The sequence below is a fragment of the Benincasa hispida genome, chromosome 6 (genome assembly GCF_027475165.1).
Source record: "Benincasa hispida cultivar pf3 chromosome 6, pf3_genome.v1.1, whole genome shotgun sequence".
NCBI classification, from domain to species: Eukaryota; Viridiplantae; Streptophyta; class Magnoliopsida; order Cucurbitales; family Cucurbitaceae; genus Benincasa; species Benincasa hispida.
The window spans coordinates 29,302,797-29,310,911 of NC_143483.1; the positions used below are offsets into that span (position 1 = coordinate 29,302,797).

At 42.2% G+C, this 8,115-nt stretch overlaps 1 pseudogene; it reads left to right on the plus strand.

Annotated features, from left to right (window-relative positions):
- Positions 1-476: 476 nt before the first annotated feature.
- On the plus strand, positions 477-5,284 carry LOC150035576 (uncharacterized; annotated as a pseudogene).
- Positions 5,285-8,115: the final 2,831 nt, after the last annotated feature.

Consider the following 8,115-nt stretch of genomic DNA (forward strand, 5'->3'; position numbering starts at 1 on the left):
AAGTCCTTTGAAGATACAAGCATTCTGAAGATTGAAGTCCTTTGAAGATGCAAGCATTCTGAAGACTAAAGTCATTTGAAGATACAAACATTCTGAAGACTGAAGTCCTTTGAAGATACAAGAATTTTCTACATTCAGAGAGTCTAGAGAATTCATCAACAAGTAGAAGACTTCCAAGACTCCACTCCTAGAAGACAGAAGACCCTTGAAGACACAAAGAAGACTCTTCCAAGACTTCTACTTCAAGAACATTCCTTTTCTTCTTCAAGTCAAGCACATTCACCTAACTGAGAGAAAATCAGAGGATCAAGTATTAGAGATCGAACCACATCGCATCAAACCAACTTCAATATCAACACCAACTCAAGTTCAACTCCATGAAACAAGTTTCTCCGGAAGCCTCGTGTGAAAAAATTGGCACGCCCAGTGGGACCATCTCTATCTCTCATCTCTCTCTCAGCATCCAAATAAGGCAAATGGCACCTAAGAAGATGGCATCCAAGGCTTCCGCCACAAACGACTCATACATGGGACCTGTCACCCGCAGTCGCTCAAGAGAAGTCATGCAGAAGCAAAAACAGAGCTTTCTCATTGCCCACAACATCTTGAGGAAAATGACGGAATCCCCACAAGGCAGGGTTGTCATCAAGGAAAACCCCCTATTTGACAACTCTATTTCCGCCTCCAGCAAGCCGGAAAGAGATTTACCACCAGATGTGATCTCTGTCATGATGGCAGATGTGACGGCAAAAGCAGATATGGCAGAAATGGAAAGGAAGATTAACTTTCTGATGAAAGCTGTTGAGGAACGAGACCATGAGATCGCTGCCCTGAAAGAACAAATGCAGTCTCGAGAGGATGCTGAATCCAGCCAAGCACCTATTGTAGGATACCACACATTTTTATATAATAATGCAATTTCAGTAACGTTATCCTTGGTAATTCAATAATTGCTTAGTTGGAGGGCATTTTTGAAATTTTGGACTTTAAGTGTAATTGCGGGAATTTAATTATTGACGTTGGAGATTATTTATGTTGGAAATTGATGGCAGGAATTAATTCCATTTTGGAAAGGGAGGGATTTTAAAGAAATAATGTGGATTAAGAAAAGAATAAAATGAAATCTACTATTTTATTTTTTTTATTTTATTTTATTCAATTCTTTTCTTTTCTTTTCTTTTTCTTTTTCTTTTTCTTTCCCTTTCCCTTCCCCTTTCCTTTCACGTGCAGTAGCCCTAGGTCCTCTTCCCCAATTCGAGCCGTCGCCCAACCACCACTCTCCGTCACTCGTCCTCCGCGAGCCAGCCACCTCGCCTCTTCAGCCTACCCAGCCCACTCTCGTCACGTCACTGCAGAAGCTCAGCCCCTCGCCATTTTTGCCCAACCGAAACCCACTCAATCGTCCTTTCCCTTCAGCAGCGCGCCACCCTTGCCAAGACCCAATCTGCGCTTCAGTCGTCATTTCTGACTTTAGCTTTCGGTCGCCACCTCCTTTCAAGATCTGAACGCCGCTGCACCGCCCCTTCACACGTCTGGACCACGAAGCAGTCGCCGCCACTTGATTCACGCTCAGTCGCGCCTTTGATCGTCGAATCCCGACGGTATCACTCGCCAACCCGTACTACTCTCTGTGGGTTGCAGGTCGACGCCCAGAATCTCGAGTTCGACAGTCACGCAAGGGTGCTTCGGATCAGTCATTTCTTGTCGTTTGTACTCCCAATAGTAAGGGTCGTCGGAACTTGTGGATTTGGAGTAAGATTGTGCTATTTTAATTGGATTTATTGGCTAATGGTGTTCTGCTTCAACCTATTGACACATATTTGTTTGGGTTTTAAAAATCAAGTTTTGGAGAAGCTTTGAAGTTAAAAGGGTGCTGTCAAGAGGATTTTGGTTGTGGTTTCGACAAGCTTTTGGGTAAGATTATTGGGATTATTTGGTTAATTTGGTTGCTGGAATAAGCTTTTTTTATTAATTGTAAATTTGGATTATATTTAGGCCTAATTCAAGATCCATCTAAGCTAGGAGGAAGATTAATTTTCTTGTCGCTTAAACATAATTTTTGACTTCGAGATAAGTATTCTTACCACTGGAACTGCCCACAGGCCAGGCTTTAGTTGTATGCTAGCATGATAAGTGTATGTTATGGTTAATGTTAGCATGTTGATTGACAGTATGACCTGAATCAAAGTATGTTCTGGCACGAATTTTGATTTTTTTACATACACACCTAAGTACTTGATCGTTAGTATGTGATAGTATGTGTTTTCATATGTTGATGTCTGATCTGCTGGTGTTGAGGCATACTTGCATGTTGTGGATTTATGATGTAAGTTATACATGGATGATGTATAATATGTTATTAAGAAATATGTGTATGTGATGAAGCCATGGTATCAAGGATTTTTATGTATGTTTTAGAACTGTACAATGTTGAATCTTAGCACGTTTAGACTGTGTGAATATCCTCATTGATTAGTTAGATGCTCACCAGTTTGTGTTTCCTTCGGGATTCACCAGTTTGTGTTTCCTTCGGGATTCATCAGTTTTGTGTTTCCTTCGGGATTCACCAGTTTTGTGTTTCCTTCGGGATTCACCAGTTTTGTGGTTCCTTCGGGATTCACCAGTTTGTGGTTCCTTAGGGATTCACCAGTTTGTGGTTCCTTCGGGATTCACCAGTTTTGTATTTCCTTCGGGATTCACCAGTTTTGTGTTTCCTCCGGGATTCACCAGTTTTGTGTTTCCTTCGAGATTCACCAGTTTTATGGGCATACTTAACTACAATAGGATAGGACTCAGTCTCTTGTCTGTTTCATGTATTTATGTGCCATATGCGGGTATCTAGAGGACATAGATGCCTAGCCTGACCCCAGTGGTGGGGCTACTTACTGAGTATTTCATACTCATTCTTTCTTATATTGATGTTTCAAGTAAGGGTAGAGATGCACCGACGATGGCACAGCGGAATTCATGATCGAGCCACTGGGACTAGTTTTTACGCTTCCACATCATGAAATTTAGAATCCTTATTTTACCTTCAATTTCTAGTTTTACTATTTGAAACTTATTATGAAGGATTGTTATTTTTATATTTTAATAGTCTTTACAAATTATGGGTGCCCTATTATTGTTTAAAAATTGCATTTAATAAATTACTTTTGAACTTCTCTTGTCTATTTAGCATTTATTTCAACATTACTGAGCGTCGTTTCAAATCCTATACATATATTTATTTTATTAACGGCCTAACCTAAGTCCTAGGGGGTCGGGTCGTTACATCTACAGTCAAAGAAACTGACAAGCGGAAGACTGTGCTACAAGAAAACCAAGGGCGACAGTTAGACTCGGTGGCCTCTCTGTCGGTCCAACAACTACAAGACATGATCATGACCTCCATAAGAGCTTAATATGGAGGGTCGGCTCAAACTTCCTTCATGTATTCCAAGCCATACACCCAGAGGATCGACAATCTGAGAATGCCTGCAGGGTACCAACCCCCAAAGTTCCAACAATTCGACGGAAAGGGTAACCCAAAGCAACATATCGCCCACTTCGTGGAAACGTGCGAGAATGCGGGAACAATTGGAGATCTACTAGTCAAACAGTTCGTCAGAACCCTCAAAGGAAACACTTTTGACTGGTACACAGACTTAGAGCCTGAGGTGATTGATAGCTGGGAGCAACTTGAAAGAGAATTCTTGAATCGCTTCTACAGCACTAGGCGCACCGTCAGCATGATGGAGTTGACAAACACCAAACAACGGAAAGGGGAGCTGGTCGTCGACTATATCAACCGATGAAGAGCTTTGAGTCTGGATTGCAAAGATCGACTCACCGAATTATCTGTTGTAGAAATGTGCACACATGGTATGCACTAGGAACTTCTCTACATCCTGCAGGGAATAAAGCCCCATACCTTTGAAGAATTGGCGACCTGTGCCCACGACATGGAGCTAAGTATCGCCAACAGAGGAACAAGGGACTTCCTGAGCCACGAACAGAAGAAAGACAAGAAGGAAGTGAAGGGCACCGAGAAAATTGTGAAAGGTGCCACAAAGGAATCAATGGTCGTTAATACGACCCCGTTGAAGTTCTCCTCGAAAGGGAAAGAGAAGAAGATAGAAAAGAAAGATGAAGGAGGAGAAAGACATTGCCTAGCCCTGAAGGAACGACAGGAAAAAGTTTACCCGTTCCCCGACTTTGATATTGCAGATATTCTTGAGCAACTACTAGAGAACAACCTTATCTAACTACTAGAATGTAAACGACCAGAACAGGTCGGCAAAGTGGATGATCCCAACTACTGCAAGTATCACAGGGTCATTAGCCACTTAGTTGAAAAATGTTTCGTATTGAAGGAATTAGTCCTCAAATTGGCTCGTGAGAGGAAACTAGAGCTGGATCTAGAGAAGGTGGTCCAAAGGAATCATGCTGCGGTGACAGTAGCTCCAAGCGTGGCGGCACTAATCATATATTATGAAGAAAGTGAGAGCTCGGTCCAGTTTGTGACCTTCGAACCTATGGTAGTGCGGTTTCAGCAGGAGGTCCAAGCTACAGTTCCTCAAAACGGAGGAGAGCACGCTGACGATGACGATAACGAAGGCTGGATTCTTGTGGCATGCCGTAAGAAGGGAAGACTGAACTCTACCCAAAAAGAGCTATGCTCTTATAAAAGCTACAAGAGAGGAAGCAAGTCACAAAAAAGGAAGAGTAGAAAGAAGGATTGGAGGCCTAAAGCTAATAACGAGAGAGACGAGGATGTTCCTCGTCCCAGACGACAGATGACATTAGCAGATTTTCTCCCGAAGAACTTCTGCAATTGGGGTTCAGAGGAGACACCAGAGGCTGTTGCATGTCATGTTGTCAGTATCAAGGAGGACGAAGATACTATTCCAGGTCCATTAAAGTCGACAGGAGAACTAAAGGGTTCATCACCATTCAACATAAATGACCTACTTTCACTCCTAGAGAAGCTAAGACGACCCTCATTGAGGCACTATTAGAATCCAACGCCTCTGATGCATCGACCTCCGCAGCACGTGCTTATGCCTCGTTTTGCACATCCATAGGCTTCTCAGACGAAGATTTATTACAGGGATCCAAATTGCATAATAGGCCTTTGTACGTCTCTGGATACATTCGAGAACAGAGAGTGGGTCGAATCCTCATCGACAACGGATCCGCCGTCAATATAATGCCTAAGACGACTATGAAACAGTTGGGCATACTCTTGGAAGAGCTATCAAACAGCAAATTAGTAATTCAGGGTTTCAACCAAGGCAGCTAAAGGGCGATAAGCATGATACGCTTGGAGCTCCTCATTGGCGATCTGAAGGCCGACACGCTGTTTCATGTGATAGACTCAAAGACCACCTACAAGTTGTATAACTTGTAGAAATACAAGTTATTTTTGCTCTTAAGTTGGAACAACTAAGGTTTTTAATGATAAATTCTCCTCATTTTTAGAAGAAACGCATGGATTTATTCAAACATTAGCAAACTCATGCAAAAAAAGTTTTATTACTAAATATCACGGCGCTAACGCACTGTATTGCAGGATTTCAACAAGAGGATTAACACTAACGCATTAGACAAGTGCCGCGGGAAAAGCTCTAACGCATGGGCCATGCATCAGAGGGAGTTCAACGCAGAGAAGATTCATTGATCCAGGCTGATTGTGTCACATAGCCACTTGCAAGCATGGGCACCTGCAGCAGGCGACGTTTGAAAAGCTTCCGAGAGTCCGGCGGCTAACCAGGGCATGGACTTTAATGCTAACCAGGGCATGGACTTTAATGCTACCCATTCACCAAGTGGACATGACCAACACCTATAAATAGATGAAGTCCCTCCAGAATCAAAAAGTTCGGAAATTATCAAGACCCTTACTCTCTATATAGTGTAGTCATAGTTTTAGTCTTTCAGAAGCTGTGTTGTGGTGCCAAGACGATCAAAAGGGTTGAGAACCACCACCACCGCCGGTCAGGGAGCAGAGGAAGCCAATCTTGAGAAAGACACTTCGTCCAATTCCTATACACAACGAGATTGTATTCTTTGGCTTGACTCAGTTTCTTCATCTCATTTATCGCTTTCATTTCATTTGATTAAATATTGTGTTTGTAAAGACTATGTTTCTTTATAAAATTCATATATTTGATCCATCACACTTTGCCCTTGTTTGTCTCTTGTTTATGTTGAATGCATTGACACTTTATGCAAACTTCATTTCAATGCTTAAGCCAACTTGACAAATTGGTAAAAAGCATCTTTAACTTAGATTGTTCGAAAGAATAACTAAGCTGCATCAAGTAGGATGCCTAGTACAGCTAGAGATAGATTTACTGGTGTTTGTTGCATTCTGTGTTAGACGCATGCATCCTAGAGATAGGTTTTGTATGTTATTCGCATTGAGAAATGTTGAATGAAGTCTAACGCATAAACAAAAGATAAGAAAATCACTCCATCTCATCCACATCACATCCTAGTTTGTGTATATTCATCTTAGACTGACGCATCCACTTACATTAAACTCCATTCTCACATGATCCATCACTAACTACTCAACTCTTTTGCATCTCTTGCATAGGCACAACAATATAGTGTAAATAACCCATTTCTCACATTTATTTAGGAAAACCCTATAGAGATACAATGCAAGGTCTGTGTTTGGTTAACTAAATCCCTGAGTTCGACCCTGAATTTACCAGGAACCTAAATTAGATTTATACTTGGATCTGGTTTGGGAAAACTTGAACGTCATTAGAAGGAGTTGTGTGCTTTCTGCTACATATATCTAATACCCCAACGCGTTACAATTACTTAAACGCATCAAAGCATAAACACATCACTTATACTTGGAACTTATTCTTCCAATTTATTTTATTCAAAACACTCCTAGAGCGTCATGATAACAACGAACAAGCTTCTATTGGGACGCCCTTGGATTCATGGAAATGGTGTGATTACATCGATATTACATCAGTGTTTCAAGTTTTACCAAGACGGGATTAAGAAGGTTGAAGCGGATTCTAATCCGTTTTTCGAGGCCGAGTCTCACTACACAGATGCAAAGTTTTACCTAAAGAGTGAGAATTCCTGTGAGACTATGCCGGCAGAGAACTTACTGGTAAAGAAAGCAGGTGGATCCCAGTTGAGGTCGCCAATAGACATAGAGAAAAGGGTGGGTAGCAAGGTACAAGCCTCCAATCTTAAAGAGAGTAGAATATCCCTCGACGTTGAAGAAACACCCGTGGTGAGAGGCGAAAAAACCTCAAAACCTCCGATTCTACGCTATGTCCCTTTATCGAGATGAAAAAATGGTGAGTCACATTTTACGGAATGCTCAAAAAGTTTGCAGGTTGGAGACAGAGAAATTCTAAAGAAGAGTTTCGTCACACCCCTCATGCCGATAATGAAACAGGAAGTCCACAAGCCGGAGGAGAAAGTGATAGGGTTAAAGCTGCCCGAGAGGCGAACTAAAGACGGATTCGATCTCAAGGCTTACAAGCTGTTGGTGATGGCGATCTACAACTTCACAACTCACACTGAGTTCAAGAGTTTGAAGATTTATGAGCAACCCCGACTCTCGCCAACCAAAAAGAAGCTTTTTCAAGAAGGAGACGCTATCCCACGTCGAGGGAGGGACTCGGATATGAGTCATCAGAGCCAGTTCGCATAATCAAAAAGGCGAAGAGAAAAGTGGCCAACAACAATCATATCACTGTAGAAGAAGTCGATGATACAGGAGAAAATGAGGGCAAAGATAAAAGAGCCTCAGCCTTCGACCGTATTAGACCGTCTGTCGCACGTGCCTTGGTCTTCGAGAGGTTAAGCATGACAGAAGCAGAAAGGGAAAGCCCACATACTATTCCCAGAGTTACTTGACGTTCAGTTTTTCGAAGGTTGACTCTGCCAAATGAAGGAAATTAGGAAACCATCTATCAATCGCCGATTGTAGAGTGACCGTCAGCCTTCGAGAGACTAGGCGTAGTTCCGACGAAGAATGAAGGAAAACCCCACGCTCTTATTTTTGATCGCCTGAAGCATGAGAGGGCTGAAGATCCCCTCGACCAATATGTCTCTAGTAAGACAAAGGAGAAGGGAAAAGCCTGCACTGAC